The sequence below is a fragment of the Osmia lignaria genome, chromosome 6 (assembly GCF_051020975.1).
Source record: "Osmia lignaria lignaria isolate PbOS001 chromosome 6, iyOsmLign1, whole genome shotgun sequence".
Lineage (NCBI taxonomy): Eukaryota > Metazoa > Arthropoda > Insecta > Hymenoptera > Megachilidae > Osmia > Osmia lignaria.
In genome coordinates, this window is record NC_135037.1 from 8,329,997 (window position 1) to 8,350,606 (window position 20,610).

Genomic DNA, 20,610 nt, shown 5'->3' on the forward strand with positions numbered 1-20,610 from the left:
AAGAGGAATATAAAAATAATCCTCAACCATAAATCCGCTCAAATATCAAAGACTCTTTCACAAAGTAACCTTCTACTAATGATCGAATTTTTTTTCCACGTAATTCCACCGTTTAAAATATAAACTCAAATGAACGAATCTCATTGACGAGAATCAGAAAAAAGATTGATCAAAGACTGGTCGGTATCTACCTCGATTTTTCGTACGCTGGTTAAATTTCAACTGACCCCACGGTGTTTCTTTGACACGGTTATCTTCGTTCTGCATTAACCAACGCAAACAACGCATCACGTGCGCTACACATGAATGATTCAGACGAAAGGCAGGGGCACGTGTATCGCGTTTAAAAGCAACGAACATCGTCGAGTCTTGTTACTACGATCAGCCTAGTAATTACACTTCGTAAATTACAATCGAGACCTATTGCATTATACGATGATAACGATAACATCGCTTCTCCATTTCTTTTAAAGTGACTCCAAAAATCAAAATACAATATTTCATAATTTATTGCAAAATATTTGATATAGAATATTTTTGCAAAAATTAAAAATAATTCGATTTGTAATTCTGGATTCTTTCAGAAAAAAGTAAAAGAATTTCAGAGATAACATTCTTCGCGTCTTTCAACCGATTAATCCATATTCATACTTCGTCGCATTCCTCGCACGATAGAGGAGACTGAAATCATTAAGCAAGAATTGAAGAGAATGACTGTCCGAAAGAAATGCCACAATTAACCGTGTAATAGGGTATATCGTGCTCGATGAAACCATATCCGGCAAGAATCTCATACATTCCCTTTCTCGAAGGAGATCGATTATTCGTTGCGGAAGCGGATTCCAATCTCGTCGCGCCGCGAGCAAGAAAGCGCGCTCGCGATCAACCGTTCTGCAACCTGTCGGAGCGTGCAACAAAGTCGACGAAAGGAGGAAGTTGCAGTGAAAGGGTTGCTGAATTTCGCTACGCTGTCGTCGCGAGAGTGCTTCGATCGGAAGGCTTCGAAAAATGAAACAAACAGGGAGATTGTGATAAGACGGATTGTGATATAACAACGCCTGGCATTCACCGATGATAGAGAAAGAAGGAAGTGATCCACCGGTGAAAGGATAATCATTAAAAACAGACTACAGGAGGTATTATTAGCGTTGGGTTAATGGTAGGTCAATGAGAATGATATTTAAAGATCCAAATAAATGGGAAAGTTAAAAAACTGTAGGCTTCTGGGAACTTTAAAATTCAGTGTTCTGCGTAGGCTCATCTACAATGGTTTTGTTGCATAATTTACTAAGCCGAAACCTCCAATTTACTCTTCCACAAAAACCTGTTATACTCTGTTCATTGGGTTGTCAGTGTCTAAAATCTGTCAGTAATTCGACGAGTTCGCGAAATTATACAACGCTACCAAAATCGATCAAGATTTCAAGAAACTGTCTCTTCTTGCTTTCGAAGAACGGTGCCTAGCGAAAGAATAAAAAAAAAAAAGAAAAAAAAATCGAAGAGGATAAAAGCAAAGCGTGCAATAACAATGCCGTGCAGCGTACCGATAGCGGAATTATCTTGTTGAAAAATGAGGGACGAAGAAAGGAGGAAGTGTCGAGACGAGTGAAAGGCGTGATTGGAAAATTCAGCGGTCAGAGATTACCACTGGAACTCGATGCACGTGCGCGTCATATCGCCTACCGTCGCGTCACGTAACGTTGCTATTCTACTTGATTTCTTCTCTTGTAAAGAATCAACGGCCGTCACGAATCGCGTTCACGTTGCTCGTTTCCAGAAAAATTGATACGATCGACGGGATAACATGCGTTAGAAACCGACCGTGAAACGTCTGCCCCTTGCATTATCTAGAGTGCAGTCAGTGATGCATAGGTGCATCCTGTGTTCTATCGATTGCAATCGTTGACACACCAGGTGCGTCTTATGCCATTTGTCCAATATAATCAATGACACATCATGTGCGTCTTATGCAATCTACCCAATATGTACAATCAATGATACAGCGTATGCGTCTTGCACTAATTGAATCAACCGACGACGCACCAGGTGCGTTTCGCGCTACCTGATGGTACCGATAACGTATCGGTGAGTCATGTAAAGTGAAAGTAAATATCAAATTCCAAATACGTTATTTTGGTGTGACTAATTCCGTTAGACGTGTTACGACGACACGATTGATACCGCGTAGTATCGCTAGAGTGATTACGAAATCCCGTTGGAGAGAACAACACGTACGAAGATAGTCGACCTAGGACAACGTCGATGCAACAGGCTGTTTTTCTACGTTAGCATAATCTCACACGGTGCACTTTTACGGCTTCGTCTGGCGTGTCATCACGGTAAAATCTCATTACTTTCGCTTCGGTACTTAATTTTCTTTGTTCTGCTTGGTACGCCCGTTCAAGGTTACAACTTGTGACGCTTTATTTTAATCTATCCGGGATCTGACTTCCGTTCACAGCCGAATTTATATAAGCTATGCTTTACAAATGAGATACATTTTTGATGCTTAAACACTCTGTATCGAAGCGTAAAGAATTCTACGAGAACAAAAATTTAATTCTTTTTGTAATGCAAATTTTAAAAATAGAAAACTGTATTTGATTTTTCCTCATTCTTGTGCAGTACGGAGTGCGTAAGGAATTGCAGCGAGCGTTACAAAATCATTCGGCGAGAAAATGAATTCTCCAGGCGTATCGATCGTTTAACCGCGATCTTACCGCGCTCGTAATCGAAAACAACCTGTTGACTACGTAATTAATCGAGCCACCGTGCCAAAAGCAGGCTAGCGTCGCGCGTTATGCGTGTCGGACTTAACGAGAATCCGCTTGACATTCCTCGGTCGCGTACCGATCGAACGACCGGCATAAATGAAATGGTCTTATCGCTGCGCCGCCCTGCAGCGAGCTGCATGGATAACGTTAAAAAGCATAAGAGATCGGTGACGTTCGCTCTTATCGCGTTTCACCGTCTTCTATTCTCTACTGCTCTGTAGTAGAGTTGAGTACTGCGCGTGTCCTGCAGTTCGTGGTCGCCGCAACATTCTAGTTTAGGTAATTAATTAAGGGAACCTACTAATTGCTAGAGATTAATTCCCAGTTACCTCGTACCAAGTAACTTGGATAATTTATTACCTACATTTAAAAAATGTAATTCTTAATATTTTGTTTTTCATTTTTACTACGAATTACTAAATGAAAATCAGTTTAATTATTCAATCACGATATTACTTGATTAATATTTCAAATATATGCCAAACAAACAAGGATATTGATATAGATAATGAAAAGCCCGAGGGTTACGTTTATAAAAGAAACAATAATCAGATTTTCTCAGGCATTTTAGAATATTCATAACGTAAGAATAATTAGCGTCGTGCAAAAAAATTAATCCTCAAAAATCATTAACGTTAAAGTATATATTATGCAACTCAACAGTCCGGAAAGATGGAAAAAATACACTGAAAGATATACACGTAATATGTAATGAATGATCGTTTTTAATGTTACACGTAGTTATAACACGAATCGCTCGATCATCAATGCAGATAATCAACAAATAAAAATTAATTTCTTTTTTCTGTTTCGAGTGTTGGCGATATTTAACGCAATTAACGATTAAACTTGGAATTCAACGATGAAAATAGATATTTAATTATGAATTAGATTAACGATCGTTTTTAATTGTCGATTAAATAATTAATGAACTACTTCCATTAACTAATTCTTTTCATGGTAAAATTAATATTTCAATATACCACTATCAAATACTTGATACTAATTAACTTTTTCGCTCATCAGCGTTAATCAATCAATGAAATTAAAAATATTAACCAATCGATACTCGGTACCGATAATTCACATCCAACATTCAAAATAAAATTGCAACATATTTATTTTCGTACGAAACGAAATCACTTGTACGCAGTAATAACATAAAATAAAAAAGAATTCTCGTAGGCGAGACAAACACAACCGCGATAAACAGGATGCGATAAAACACGACGACAGGATCGATCCTGGCGTCGCGACGAAGATTCTAATCGCGTCGCGTCTCACAGGAATCCGCCTGCGATTGCGTTTAACAGACGAATCGGCCATCGCGGACTACACCTACGATTTGATTCCGGGAATGCCAGCAGTGCTCTTAACCTTGATAAACGTGAAAAATTCTCCGAATGCAAAACTGCAACCAGTGTCGCGCAAAAGACAATTTCGTCCCAAGGGAAAAGCAATTTTCCAATCAATAACCCACTATTACTGATTCTCCAGAGCAAACTGTCAATTTCAAACTGGTTTTCAATTTCTTTTATTTTATTTTGTAATACCTTATATCACTTTATTGGAAGATAGTAACATTCGTGATGGAGAGACACGTAATCGAATATACATATGTATAACTGAATCAGTTGATATTGGAAAAAGCTACAGGAAAAGTTATTTAAGTAGAAAAAAGAATTACATATGGAACGATTGCTACATAAATATTAACACGAAACGCGTAAAATAACATAGCGGAAAATTTCATATAAATCTTTCACCTTTTCTACTGTCATAACAAAATAAAAATTACACCTCCCAACTATTAATAATGTTTATAATTATAGAATATTTCACAGAAATGAAATTTTAGGTATATTATACTAAAATATTTCAAACTTTGGAAATTTTGAAAACACCGAACGACTACAAGCGAGATAAACTCACTCTGTTGATAAGGACATAGTCATATTATTCAATATTTTATTCTATGGTGATAACCAGGGGAAAATATAAAACTGATGGTCAATGTGTTATTATACTCTGATTTTCAGATCTATCTACGGTCGCGGCGAAAGGAAGAAAAGGATTTAGGAAAGGTCGCGCGCCTGCGCGTACAATGGATATTCTGGAAAGAGCGCGACTGTTCGTATATCCGCGTTCACGAACATATACGGTTGTTTTGAAAACGCCGTCGGTAATGCAGAGCCGCGATACGTCAACGGACGGGTATAGAAAAGGAAAAACTGGTAAACGAACGCGACGGAACGGAACGGTTCTAAAATTCGCCGGCAATGTGTCGTGTATCGCCAACGACGCATTTTCTAGAATCGTCGGTTGCGCGACACACGAGCGCCACTGCCACTTCCCTACGAATTTTCTCAGCTCCGCCGTGTCGAATCAGGTTAGGTCGACGCGGAAACCTGAATTACCCTGTTTGAAAAACTGATCGCAGGGTTCACTGTTTTTCAACCCTACCATATGGAGCTACGATGATATTCTATATACATATCAGGTGGATGATAGTTACTTACATCTTGGAAGCGTCTCTTCGGGCTGTTATCGGGGCGCAGTGACACAGCACGTCTCACTAGATGTTCACCGATGTCAAAGCACGCTTTAACATGTATCCGATCCGAGTGTTCTCCCGACAGCTTGGTGTACGGGGATGCGAACTCGTCTCTGATTACTCTCGCATATATGCTCTCGTCGTCCGGCACCACACGTGACGTTTTTATTTCGACCGGTGGCGTACCGATCAGAGAACAGAAATGACGAATACGCTTCGCGAAAGTTTCTCGCGGCTAGTCGATGCACTGTATGGATGATCACCAACAGACGCACCGTTTTTAAGTATTTTTACAGATATATGTATATGCTTTATCAGGATCACCAAAAAGACAACTTTTTATTCAATGCGAATGTACAGGACGTTGCTGCCCGTCTTGAATGACGGGCAGGCGTAAACGCAACGTTGAGAGTGACGAATAAATTCGAAGTTCCTGTTCCTGATCGATTTCGATCCGTTTGCGAACCACCGTTGTAACGTTTGACCTCGCGGTAGATGGTAAACACACAAGGAGCGACAAAGGACCGATACGAACGGTAACCGTACCGTTTCCAACTGTGACGAAGAGCGCGAAGAGAAGAAAAAAATTTGTTGTTACACGGATACAAACAACGTCGGTTAACACGTCAACGGCACTTCAAGTCGCCGCGGCGAACCAATCGACACTGACAGCGCCGTTCAACTCGACCGCGCACGCACTCTACCTTCCCCCACCATTCTCACCTTCCCTCTTACTCGATGGATACCTCTACCCCCACTCCACGCCTAGGACACTCTATCCCCACCGGCGCTACTGTAAACGTCATCCGTGCTGCTCTTCCCTTTCGGCGCTTCCACGCGATCCTGAGTCACGATTCAACTCGGTTTTGACGTATGCACGCGTGTTACGCGCGTTACGAAAAGTATGAGCAACGCCGGCCGGCAAAATGATAGTTTACATAAGCGGTTGTATTTTTAAGTTCATGGATCAGCATGAATTTCCATACCGACGATGGCGAGAGTCATGCTTATTTCCTTCGAGCGAGTTCACTTTTTAACAAATCGGGCATTGTTGGAAACAGAATAACAAATAATTATTTGAATAATAAATAAGAAATGTTGTATATAATTAATTGACTATTTGAATCAAACTGTTGTTTTAATGTTTTCTTTTCAGGATCAATAAGTCTTCTTTCATTTTTTAGTAATCAGATATAGAAAAATAGACTGAACAGGCTATAAATTAAAAAATAAATGTTTAAAATAATAAAAAAACAAATTTAAATTGTAACATGTACTTTGTAATCAACTGGACGTCACTTATTCACTTTAGCTTAAAAGTGCATGACCGAGTGCATGTAAAAGATGTAACCTACATGAGCTGCATAGTGCAGTACGCACAAGGTGCGTCAGAGGACTGCGAACGTGCCGAAGCACACGAATGCAACGTAGGGGGTTCCCGACAAGTTTTACTACGTCGCAGACTTCGTGTTTGACTCGTTTCAAACGCGAACGAACGCTTTATAAATTGCACAATTCTTATCTGGCCGTGGTTGTCGCCACGAATTACGTAACAACCGCGACGATTTCGAGCGATAAAACGTAACCGAATAGTCGGCGTTGTTCTCGCCGGTTGTATTTCGTTCATAAAATAATCAGAAATATTTTTCCAGCTGCTTTCTGGGAGCCTTTCCTCTCCAGCACACGAGCTATCTATCCGCTTCTAGAATCGACCGATTCTATAGACGAGTCGCGTGTAAAGCTGATCGTTTTCTTATAATCGACTGAGAATGTTTCCACATCGACGAAACTTTTTAAAGAGTTGTCGCCCTACTTTTCCTGCCTCTTCAGGAATTTTCTACCACCCGAGCGATGTCGTGCTCCATGCGAGCTTCGTCGCTTCCGCTATCGAATACCGTTCCCGTAGAAATCCAACCGGACTGTACGCGGAAAAAGGAAGACGATAATTGATGCAATTAAGATGCAACATGCTAGAATCGACGTCCCGACAACGCGTGCACTATGGACATGCACCTTTATGCATCTTTGAACCATCATGTGGGTATTCAACTAGAGTTGTACAATACTGAATCATTCGAATAATTGAAAATAATTAAATAATTAATTGTGTATATTTGAATATTCGAATTTTTAGCTGAAAGTTTTTCATTTATGAAAAATACTCTCGAGTGATTGTTATAAAAATTTTACGCGCGGACAAATACTCTGATAAGAACTGTGAAAATTTATCGCAAAAACATGTAAATTAGTGCATTTGCACTCGGCAACCCACGCAAGGATTAAAAAGTGCCGCTCGAACCGAAATCATGGTTTAACCAACTACCGTGAAACATTCTATTTCGTCTGGAACGATCGTGTTTTCATAACATATGCATAATATTTTCATAATGTTCATGCACGATAAAATGGTAACAGTATCAGCGGGTACCCGAGCGTTTATCAGCTGGAACCTACGCGTTCTCTGTAAATCCTTGGTCGTTTGAAAAAAACAAGAAACATCGTAACTAGCTAATAGCTAATTAACGAGCAATCGAGTTGCTTGAAATTAAACGAGAAATATTCTGCTTGATACTCTTGCACGATTGATAGAGCAAGATGTGCTAGAATATTAGATTCCAGATAAAGTGTTATCTGTACTTTCAGAGACCAAATTAGATTTAACAATATTAAGTCCTTGACATTTTTTAATAAAACCAAGGGGCTAAACCCACCCTAGATAAAAATCCTAGCATTTTGGAAACGATATTTACCACTTTGACCAGCACAGTGAGAATGGCCGAGTGTAGAAAGGGTTAATTCATCGGAGAAGAGATTTCGTAGGACCGTGCTTGCAGGACGGCTCGCAAGTTACATGGACTTGGTGGAAAGTGGAAAAAAATACATTGGATAGAGTTTCAAAGACACTTTTAGGTCAAACAGTTATTGCAGGTTATTGACTCTGCATCAGATCGTTACTTTCACGTTATAGTATTAGTCTGGTGCTTTTCAATCGAAGCCGCGGTTGTTTCATCTATTCTCGGATGCGCTACATCGACGACCGGTGTCATTCATCGATAATCGTTTGAACGACACAAGAATTCGCGTGTCTCGAATTCCTTCTCTTCTCCTTTCCTCACCGTTCAGATAAGGGAAGAAGAAATTTCATCGATGGAGAAAAACCATTTCCCACGATTTCCACGAGCTCGTTCGCATAATGGCTATTTAAAATACCGCGATTTCTGGTGTATTTCTTTTTTCCAACGACAGTGACCGATCATTAAATCGTATTCAGATTCCTATCGGCATCGTTGCGGAAAAATCCATTCTTAATTGGAACAACTACGAGCTTGCAACATTCCGTAGGAGCGACCAGTTTCCCGAGGGAAGGTCACTTCCCTGGTTCGATTTGAATTTTTCAATTGCCGGACCGATTAACCCGGGGATATCTTACCCTATCCACGTAACATTTCTTCGTCGACCAATGAGCTCGGCTATACTTGCGTTGCTACTCTTCAAACTGGTTGTTCCAGTCGAAGGAGTCATCCTTTTTGATTCTCTGTTACATATTTTATGACGCTTCGAGATTCGTTTGAAATCTATTTACTCGTAAGTTTATTAATTTAACAAGTTTGATAGCAGCTTCGCGTCTACAGCATTGTTCATAAGTTACGGAACATAGATTGTATATGATTAGAATGTACAAAAACTATTGAATGTAGAAGTAATTGAGTAAAAAGTTAAAATTAATACAATGACTACCTTAATCACTGAATCCCAATTCCTTTAAATTTTAGGGTGAACCGAAGAAAAATAATATTTTAAAACAGACCTCTACATACATTGTAATTATCGATTACAATCTTATCAAGGGTTTTTCTTCGAGCAAAGAAATAGATTCCTCAGAAAGCGAGGAAATGAAAATGCAACAACCTGCTGAGAGAAGAAAATTTTAATGGAATCAGCAACAATATGCTGCGAAGGTGGCAACGTGCGAGCGTAACGAGAGAGCAACGAATGGCAGAGCATCATGCTCGATAGCACGAGCGAAGTGAAGGTGTCGATGACGTAATATGCGGCAACAGCTATATACATATATGTATAGCTGCTTGTGACGGTAAACGTCTGATCGGAGTGGGGGAGTGTCTTGTCACAACGAGTGGTGGGGGAAAGAGTGCATCGAGGGTGCGCATGCGCAGCGAGATGCAACGCTGCGCTGTGGCCTGTTGCGCAGTCGCTACGGCGACCGTCAAGGACGTTTGTGCACCGGGTGCAGTGTCGAGCGTTAGACAGAGAGAAAGCAACAGTTAGGAATTGCTCGAATACTTAGAAATACAATTAGTATAAAATAATTACATTCGACAGAATTCCTTTCGGTTGAATAATTTTGACGAACGACCGAACGCTCTCTCGATATAAATTGCAGCTCAACATATTATGCAAAGCGCTCGTTTGAATAACCTATGGCGGGGAAGTAACAAGTGGAACCGGTGACGCGCGTTGCAAACTACAGAAATATTTAATTTTTTACTTCAAACAGTTTAAAGAAAATTATAGTAGGAAGTTGATGGTCGTGAAAGTTACAAGTCTTCGCTGGATTATGTCCATCTAGGGATCTTGATACTAACTTTTCTTTTTTCTTTTTAAGTAACAAATCTATTAGACGCAAATACAACCATTTGGATTCAGAATAAATAAAATGCAATCGAGTGGGAGGGAGAGAGGGGGATGTGACTGGAATATCATGCGACTAAGCGAGAGGGAGAGTGAACGAGCGTACGTAAGAGAGAAATAAAGAGGGAGAGATAGCGAGGGCGTTGAATAGAGACTAGGTGTTTAATCGGGAGGACGAAGGAGAGAAGCCGACCGATCATTCGCAAAATGGGAGAAAGAGAGAAAGAGAAAAAGAGAGTGCCTTCTGTCTACTGCACCCGCGAACCGACGAATTCGAGCCACTCGATCGGCCTCGATCGGCCTTGGATATATTGCGGTCGGATAGAACGAGATTGCCGCTCGTTTTCCAGGGTGTTTCCATGCCACCTCTTTCGAACACGTTTCCGACCCTTAACCAAATTTTCACCGGTCTTTCGCTCATCCAGACAATCGTATCCTGTGGCCTCGTTGTGTAACAGCGAGTTTAAACGTTTGATTACTTTTTAATTACCAAAAAACGATTTGCATGTTGAACAATTTCTTTAGATAACTTTTTAAATTAAAAACTGATGACTCCAATCTTGTGTTAATATTCCGATGATCACCCAGTTCGTATTAAAATTATTCATGAAAACTCTATGACATTTCTTTCGGTAAACTTTAAGCTTCAACTTGATAAATCATAAGTGTTATTTTGCGATACTCTTATGTCACAGAATTGCGCAAGACTGAAGGTTTTGAAATCGTTCATTTGAAAATCTTTGTCTTTATAGTTGTTTCAAATAGAATCAGCAGGTAACAGCTGGTAATGGTGAGTTACATGACATCCTGTATTATTAAAAATCAGCATCGTATTAGAAAGTACCTAGTTGGATCGATCGTGGCAGGATAAACACGTACGATCGAACGTGCCCTCGGCGACGTGCAATCTCTTAAAATCCCACAAAGCCAGCCTGGCCTCAACCGAGTCAACTTTTACTTCGTTAGAAAAGTCCGGTGTCTATTCAAGGCCATCGGGTTATCGATCAAAGCCGCGGACTGAGCCTCTAATAATACGAAAAACCGATCCCTTTCATCAAGCGAATCGCTTGAAATTGTAACACAATATGCGTCGCGGTTTCTTGCGCGCGAAACACGTCGGCCAAGCTCCGACGACGTTTCATTGAAAAACCGTGCAAACGTTAATCACGATCGTTGAAATCCTTCGTTACACCTTAACGGCTAGTCAATTGCAAAACGTTTTCATATTCTTTTCACCCGTTCGTTCGATTCGAAATTCGATTAGTTTCGCGGAAGAATTTTAAAAAGGATCTTAAATTAAATATAAACTTAAGAATGAAAAAAATTTGTCCAGCTGTTAATTAAGGAAGCATAAAAAATTCTTTACGTCAACAAGTCGCTAAACAAACTATAACAGTGATCCCATATAACAAACATAAGATCACTGAAGAATTTCGGTTACCTGTTTGACACGATTTTCAGCGGGGAAACAAGCCGGCGAAACGACAAAGCGTTTGCGACACGGTGCTTTTTTAAGCCGATGACTAAAGTCACGGCAAGCAGGTTGGAAAAAAGTTCTGCATAATGCATAACGACCGTGCGGGCACGCGGCTGCACGGATATAAGTGCGAGCACGGCTAAATCAATGACCCGCGATATAGTTGATCGAGCGTTTCACCATCCTGGCATCTACAAACGTTTCTCCTCCGTCGTTGTACCGTAACAAAGACATTTATCCGTGCACCCACTGACTATCCGTCGTTCGCCATAAACAGAACTGTGCATAACGCATGGACAGGGGGATAGAGCGTGGATCGATCGCGTGCCGGAGGAATAGCATGGCCGATTCGAAGCAATGCTCTTATTCATTGGGAGAAAACTGGACTTGCAGGCTATAATACTTTTGATTTAAACGATTGAAATTGAAACAGTGCTGTTCTAGGGAAAAATTTATGTCATTCTCGTTGCATCGTGGTTAGATCGATCAATGATAACCAATACGAAATAACGAACAAATGAAAATTGTAAGATAGTTTGGAGTATTATTAAAATTTATAACAAAACAGAAATAGCATTGCTGTTATGAACGGCTAAAGCTTCGATTCGAAAATATAGTTCACGATGACTTGCGCAAGATAACGGTTCGCAAACGTTACGGTACAGCCGATAATCTTGCGCAACAGCCTAGCCGCACACTATTCGCAAGAATTTAATCGTTGATAAGCAGTCCTGCGTGTCTGTGTTCCCGCGGCGATCGAGAAACACGGTATTTTCGCAGGTATATCGTTAGGAAAGTACGTATAAGAGAGGCTCGTATCTTTGAAACAGATGTCCGTGTCTCATTGCGTAACGCAATTACAATTACACTTTAATAAACGACGAAACATAGCCGATGGTAGATGCAATGAATCTTCGATGCCAGAGTTCAAAGACTGCAGCCCGAGATAACTGTACATATGTACGTCTCTTCGGGGAAACAATTCAACCAGTCATTTCGAATCGCTACCGACAGACGTTTTGTCTGCCGTTATCGATGTCGCGTTATTGAAAATAAAATAATTAACACCCTTTCATTACGTACGACGTGTAATATTAATGGAACGCACAGTGAAGTATGCGTTATATTTCAAAATATATAAGCATATATTATTGCAAATGATATAATTACATGATAAAACGAAGTTATTCGACAGTCAACAAACACCATAATTCATTTGCTTTTTTAGTCGGAAACCGGCGAATTTGTTTCGTTCCCCTAGCCATTTATTAATTGGCAATCGTTAAATAAAAAGTTCTTAAAACTACTAGGTTGAGACCAGTTTCGGATAAAAACTGGATTCTGTCGCTACGATAAGTCCTATAAGTCACGATGTCCAATCTGGCGGAACGTAGAATCGCAGAGATTGAATTCTCGCCACTGTAAACATGCTGTCAAAAGGGTTACCACTACGAATGGATCCTTATTTTTATACAGAGAATCAAGTAATATTGGTACATCCAGTTACAATTTACTTTTGGTACTATGTCTCCATATAGGTACCAAAAATTCGTCCGGAAGGTCGGCGACGCGACGCACGGTACTTAGATTCTGCTCCCTCAAATTTCAAACTCTCAATTCTTGTTTTCCGAAATATGCGAATTTTTCCAAACTTCTCGTTGCAAATATTGCAAATTTTCAATTCCTCATCAGAATGTTACCGTGATTATCAAAATTAATAAGTTTGAAAAATAACACGATGCTACTATCTGAACGGCTCGATCTTGATTGAATGTTAATTCACTTTCTACGAACCGACCGGTCGATCGTGTTCCGATCGAAAAATCGTTGACACGATTTGCATCTTACGGTGAAACTCGTTGCGATTGACCCAGGGTGGTTGTTCGTTCAACGAGGATTAGTTGGTCGCCTTGGAACAGTGTCCCTTCGTTTTTCACCGATTTCACCGTCTCGAATACGTAATGGGGGTCACGCTGTGACGTGATCATCTTCCATTTATGCGGTTACCAGGGCAACTGGAACGACGGGCTTAGCCCCGTATAACTCGATCGATATTGATTTAATTAATCCGATTAAGCAGCTCGTCGATTGGAATATTTAAGATGCTGCTTCCTTCGCAGTGATTCCTAACGTTTCTAACGGGTGATTCATTCGTTTACTTCTGACCCCTCCATAATTGTTCCGAACAGCTTTACATTGTATCCTTTAAGGAGATCGGCTGACTAGAATAAAAGGAAAAACTACATTTCTCCGGTGCCACCTTTTCCTCAACAACCGTGCACGCTGGATTCTTTACATCGCTATATGTTCTTTCAGACACATTCCACTGCGTCCGTAACAAGTGCACGAAACGAATACAATTTCTAATTAATTTTTCTGAAAATCTCCAATATCTGATATATTGAAAGTTGAAAAAAAATTAGAAAAAATTTGTTACACTTTTTAACCCTTAAACAGTAGAATTAGACTCTTGCTAACTTAGCATATATTTCAAAAAGTAAATCTTAATTTCCTTTTGATTTTGATTTTTCAAATTTCATACTATTTCTTATTATTTTTATTTTCTTAATATCTGAAGATTTTTCATTAAAAAAATTTGAATTTCTTTTGTATAATACGTTTCAAAGATTTGGGTCGTATTTAATGTTCTACCAACTCGATATACATTGACGATTCAGAACAGGATGCTTCCCGTAACAAAAAGTCACAGAAAGCAATTCAACGATCGCGTAAATAATTAATTGATGGTAGCAAAATCTTGCATACCGTTCGTGTCTCGAGCGTTCTTCAACGAAGCGCCTCTCTTTCAAGCGTACGCTCGGAATCTTAGCTCGCTGTCCATAAATACCCTCTCCGACAACAGATTCTTCGGCTTGCGTAGGAATGATAATGATCGTATAGTAGACGAAAGAAAACGTGCAAGATGGAACAGACAGCAACGAGATTGATCTACTCGTTGAAATACACCAACTTGCAGGAATTCTATCGAATCTTGGTGCAACGCAGACGACAATCGTTACAATTCTATCGAATTCCAGCAATTTACTACGTTTAATTAATTTACCCTTCTTATTTTCACCCCAAATTTCTTCGGGGTTCCATGGATCCAACATACTTTTTATGCGATCATTATTGTTATTATTTTGACTAGAGGAAAATATTTGGTTGTTTTCTCGCAAGGGATGAAGAGATTGCAGAAACGAGTATTTTCTAAGGGTAGACCCATGTTTGGAGGAAATAGCAAACAGTGTTGGGTCATTGTTCAATATCCTTCCTATGTTGGTGCTTGTAATCGAAGCTTAACGTTGATTGATACGTCAGAGAGTGGTCAAAGGGTATAGAGTATGAAGGGGGTGGAAAAGGGATAGAAATCGGTTGAGCTTGTCAGCCCCTCGACGAGGTGATTAAATATCAACGTCATATCGAGGAAGCTTGAGGATATTGAAATTCTGACATAATTTTGCTATTAAAATTACTTAAAAATGCAATTGTATAATAACAATCACAATGAAATATATTGTTGGAAATCCTATAATAAAAATAACAAAAAATGAAACGAGTAACGTAGAATAAACGCTATTGTGCCCAGTTTCGTTTCTCTGGTGATATATAAATGGTAATATAAATCACAGTGACTTCAAATCAGTGTACCGAATTTTGTTTATAGAATAGCGATTTTTAATAAAGGGCTACTAGAACGTTCGATCAACATTCGTTCGACACATTTTGTTCGACAGGAACAGCAGACGAGGATCGGTGCAAACTGACCTTTGCACCAGTCCGAGGAATGGAAATGTTTAATGTCGGCTCTGCGGCCAATTTAGACGATTAAGTCGGCGTCGTTTAATGTAATCACAAGCCCAACTAATAGAAACGGTAAGTTATTTCAATACGATAATCGTTGGCGCGTTGGAAGGAAGTTCATACCACAGGAAACGGTTTCGCTAGATTACTCGGAGTTCCGAATGAAAACAAGTTACGCCTGACGATAATCGAACGGTATTATTCGTTTCATCGTTGTTTGGATACTTTAAATAAATAGTAAGAAGAAAATTTCAGTGGAAGAGGAAGAAAATCGATTCACCTCTGGGTGCTGTGACACCCAATGCTCCTACGACACCTGTTGCTAACATAGTTGCAACTTTCGCCAAGCGTGCACGCAACCATGTCCACCTACGGATAGTGGGTTGATAAATTAACCTGAGCGGTTAACGAACCCTCTAGGTAAAATCAGTCACCTTTGTTCTTGTACCCAGGATCGGATTTAGATTTTTGGGGCCTGGGGATATGAAATCTTCGAGAGCCCCATTGCTTGAAACGTGGCTCAATGATTAAAATTTATTCTAAATAAAATTAAATAATATTTAATTATACAGAAAAAAGGCAAAGTAGAAAAATATAAGGGATCTACCCCAAAGTGAGGCCCGAGGCTGTATCCTCCCTTAATCCAGTGCTGCTTGCACCTGTTGTTTGCCAAAAGTTCCATGATTACTTGTATTATCATACTTATTTTTTTAGAACATGCTAATTTTCCTGAAGAAATAAAGTTACGGTCAAAACATGTTCACCGATAAGCATTTCCTTGAGTGGCACACTGCTCTTTAAAACGGTGCTTCCTGTTCTGATAAACATGTACTGTTTTTGCATATCTTCCGTTAGTTGTTAGTATCAACGGGCGTTTGTCTGTCAGGTATAATTATCAATAGTAAATAGTTTAATCTACTTTTAAAATCCATACGTATTTTGTATTTTGTCAAACACAATTGCAATCAGGGATATTTATATACTGTTGGGTAGAAAGAATAGCGCCAGTTACGTTATAGTTTATTGAATTGGCAGACGATAGAAATTCTAGCAATGCGATTGATGTCATAATCGACATGATTATACTATTTCTTTTCGTGTCTTTGCTTTGAAAATGATAATAATGGCCGATGAAGACAGAAATTTTGAAGAAATGTTGATTTTTGGTGAGAGCTTTTTTAAAAAAAAGGAAGATACCTAGTTGGATGATTCGATTTAAAAAAAATAATATTAAAATAGTAGAATATTAACCCCTAAAAGATGGACTACTAAAATAGCAGCAATGTAAATTTCATTTCGACAAACTCTATTTTCATTTTCCAAGCTCTAAATTATTTCTTTACCTATTATTTTTCCACTGTATAAAAATAGAAAAATAAATCTCAGCTCGCGCCACTGTTGCATCCAAAAACATATGGAAACTGCATAGAAGGCCTCGACACAACAGTTTGAACAGAAATTCCTGTCACACGACAACACGATTCATCGCGAAGCTACACAATGCATACAATCGCGGTCAACAATCGACAGAATGCAGTCGATATCGTTTCCTCGATGCATTCATACACTGATACGGCGCGCCATGCGAGAATTTTGAAACTGATCCAACTGGTGTCTCGGCCGGCTACCAAAAATGTACGTCATAGCGCATTCGACACGATGTGTAACCCGTATCATCCTGTCACTGTTCGTTCCTTAGGGACACGCGTCACGAGATCGATCGTCACGAGTTTATTATACTACTTTCCGCTTCCGTGCATGCACGATCTTGCTGGCGATCAGGGTAATCTCGTGCCAAAATCATCCACACGCCTGCCATTGTTACATGCTATTTGGAATTTGGCTTCTTCTCATCAACACTGTTATGTCATTTTAACAATAAATATTAACATTTCTTTTAATATTGAAAAATTTTCATGTTTTTAAATTTTTTATTTCATATATTGACGATTACTCATTTCGAGGAATTTATCATTTTTGTAATTTTATATCTTTTAATGTACATAATTGGAGACATAATATTTCTCTAAATATTTAAATTTTTTTATTTCATACTTCGACGATTACTCATTTCATGGAATTTATGATTTTTGTTATTTCATGTCTTTTAATGCACATAATTGGTGACAAATAAAAATTTGTTTATATTATTTATACCTCCTGCTATTCTCATCATTGAAAATATTATCTGAAGCTGTTCTCATTTTTATCAATACCGATACCTCTGAGAAAACATAGCTTTGGGATGATTGGGAAAATAGCCGCAGCTTCGGATAATATTTTGAATAACAAGAATAGAAAGGTGGAGCGATATTAGAACTAGTTCGTTTGATATTTTCGCGGTTCGAATTATCAGTCATTTCGAACACCTGGCATCGAAACACGTCAATCGAAGTTATAACGGATTTGTTTGTTAATTACACGTGCGTAAATGCGGAATCTGCTCGGTCGTTAATTAATTCCTTATCGTACGATAAGGTTCTTCTTATCTGTCAGAGAAATCTTGTTCACGTACGCTCACCTGGACAAACGAAACGGCAGCGAATTCCATCATAACAAGCGTAAGCGATCGGTGCATAATAGGGTTACGGATCGAATAGGTTCCGTTCCGCGTGGTGATAGAGGAAAGGAAAAAAAAAAAAAAGAAATCGGGGAAAAAAGCGGGAAAGAAAAAGAAACGCCAACGAAACCGGTAGCAGGAATATGAAAGGGGGAAAAAAATCAATTTTCCTGTCACTTTGCGACCTTCCACTGTGTTCGAAACTGGTGAAAACCGACCTCTCGACGTTTTACATCGCACACCAGGGTGTGGTAGGTAACGCACAAGGTTGACTACATTCACGTTGGCGCCATTATCTGCTCTCGCTCGAACGAATTGTTAAACGAACCAGTGTTAAAAATTGTCCCCGTTTCTATCGAACGGCGGATTGAATCGTTGAAACCTTGCTGAAACATTTCAGACAGTCCCCGGTCAACAAAGACCCTTGTTCCCTGATTGAATCATAAAATCAAAGGCGAAGAAAGTCTTGCTAAATAAAACTTTAGGAACCGTGTAGAGTTAAAATTATTTTCGTTACTACCAATGGTAAATATAATAATTATTATTAAAATTAAATTAAAGGGAGCCTTAGGAATTTATGCGAGTTGAAGGTGATCAAGTTTTGCTGATATTCATTGAACATTTAAAAAAGGACGAAGGGAATCACATTTGGTTAACCGGAAAATAATGCGACTTAAGATTTCACTTTACAAAGATACGAAACACCTGGTGGCCTTGCATTAGCCATGGGGATCGATAAGGACCGTTAAATAATGAAAGGTAACATCTCGTGGGATTTATCGTCGTCTACCAGCTGCTATTCAGTCGCAGTTGTCCATGTATAAAGGATACATGGACGGATCGATCCTTCCTCATGGTACCGCCCTCAACACTTCGGGACACGCTTCAAGGCAGCACCGACGATTGATTTTCACCCGTTATAACTGGTCCGCGATCGGGCTACCAAGGGAAACGGAAGTCCACGGAATAGAAATGTTATCGGTTTTCAAACGTTCATCAATCCCTCGAGAAGCAACTCATCGAACGTCATCCTCGTACGATCGTTTTCAACAAGTTTTCCGCTAGGAATCACGTGGCAGATTAACAGGTGTTCAAAGGGATCGAAGTTCCAACCTACCGAGATTTAATGAGTTTGTCAGACTGGATTGAGATAGTTTCGAATTGATTCGCGTGTCTGTATTGATTACCTAAGTAATTGATTCGCTCGTTTGCTTAACGTGTTCATTACCACGGTAGATACGGACGTTACATTTTCATGAGAATCGTTAACAGAAAGCTTGACAATTTAATGAAATAATTTTAATTATTTCATTATATTAAAAATATTAATATTAATATTAAAAATAATTTTAAAAAAATGATATAGCTTTCAGTTATTAAATATTACAAAATTTAGTATATAACTTGGAAGTACAAACGACGAAGTAAATATTATAGTAATTTCAATTTACCCGCGTATATGCAAGTGTTGCTCCGTCATAGACCTACATATATGTATATGGGGTCTCCCCTTTATATCGTCATTCTCCTTGGAAACGCCTCAGGACAAGGGCGGTACCCAGGACATCATTTTCCCTGGGGAAGTCTGATTTGATCGCGAGTATACCTTGTATGGTTAATATAATAATTTGAAACACACAAAATTTGGAAGGGCAAAGCCTGATGACCTCAACGATAGTCAAGGTGTAAACATTACAGACGTACAATAAAATAAATTCGACATGGTATTACGAGCATCGGTGATAATTATCGAACGCGTTCGAACGATTAGAATTGTGTTTAGGGCATAATATGTACGGCGTGTCTGAATCAGTAGGTCCATTCAATGGCAATGACCGACGGACCTTGCAGCCAACCGACGAGCCAGAAATTGACAATAAACGTCCATTCACGTAATAACAATAGCGCGCTGACAACGACGCGTGTGATATGTAAATGTCACGCCACTGACAACAATGACTGACGCTGATCCCGCTGGGACCACTTGATGACAATTCAACAACTCCAGAACCTGTCCGCCGACTTTGAACGATCGTTACCATTTAAGATGTTTTGTTTCGGTGATAGTTTCATGTTTATTTATTTCAACGTTTAACATGTTGAATGCCACGGTGAAAATGGCCATTTATTGTGGGACGAATTGAAGTACTAATTATTAAAAATAGAAGTAGTTAATTTTCAAATTTCAAGTTTTAAGCTTTCTATTTGCCATTTTACATAATGATGTGTAAAAATAATGTTTCTCTATTGTTTCCTTTTAATTATTCAGATATGTGTAATTTACAGTATCGGTCACCGATGAGCCCCATGGCGTTCAACGTTTAACAAAGTGATCGTTTTTAGATTTTATGGGCTATATAACATATTTTAGCCGGAATTGGATCAATTTTAGATCGTCAACTGAAATGTGATTAATTATCCTCCGAATCATTTAAAAACAACATTAACTAATTTAAAATTTATATCAGGTAATAAAATGTTACACGTGTTATTTCATCGTAAAAAAAATTTACTGACGTTATTGGTATGTCAACGTAACTTGGAATAACGATTTAATTCGGTTCGAAAAATTAATAGTCTACCTCCGATGCATTAATTCGACTTCATGAATGATAGAAGGTCAATAGTTCTCTATCTCTGCCGGCACTATCGACGCAATTTGCACCATTCTGACGTACTTGCCTTATCGTTTCGGATATAAACAGCCTCGATTTATCAGTGTGACGCGAACCAGCGGACCTTTTTTATTCAAACGTGTGTTCCCCATTTTACCTGTTTTGAAAAATGACAT

The 20,610-nt window shown here is 39.1% G+C and overlaps 1 protein-coding gene across 2 annotated transcripts in view; it reads right to left on the reverse strand.

The window, feature by feature from the left end:
* The window catches only part of LOC117601692 (terminal nucleotidyltransferase 5C), an 86,856-nt gene that overhangs the window by 43,550 nt on the left and 22,696 nt on the right, over positions 1-20,610 (reverse strand). The window contains exon 1 of one of the 2 annotated variants that reach the window (XM_034318809.2): positions 5,294-5,428. The exons of the other annotated variant lie outside the window; for it this stretch is intronic. The gene's annotated coding sequence lies outside the window, so the exon portion shown is untranslated. Of the gene's footprint in view, positions 1-5,293; positions 5,429-20,610 lie in introns of those variants that run through there. 2 annotated transcript variants of the gene reach the window in all.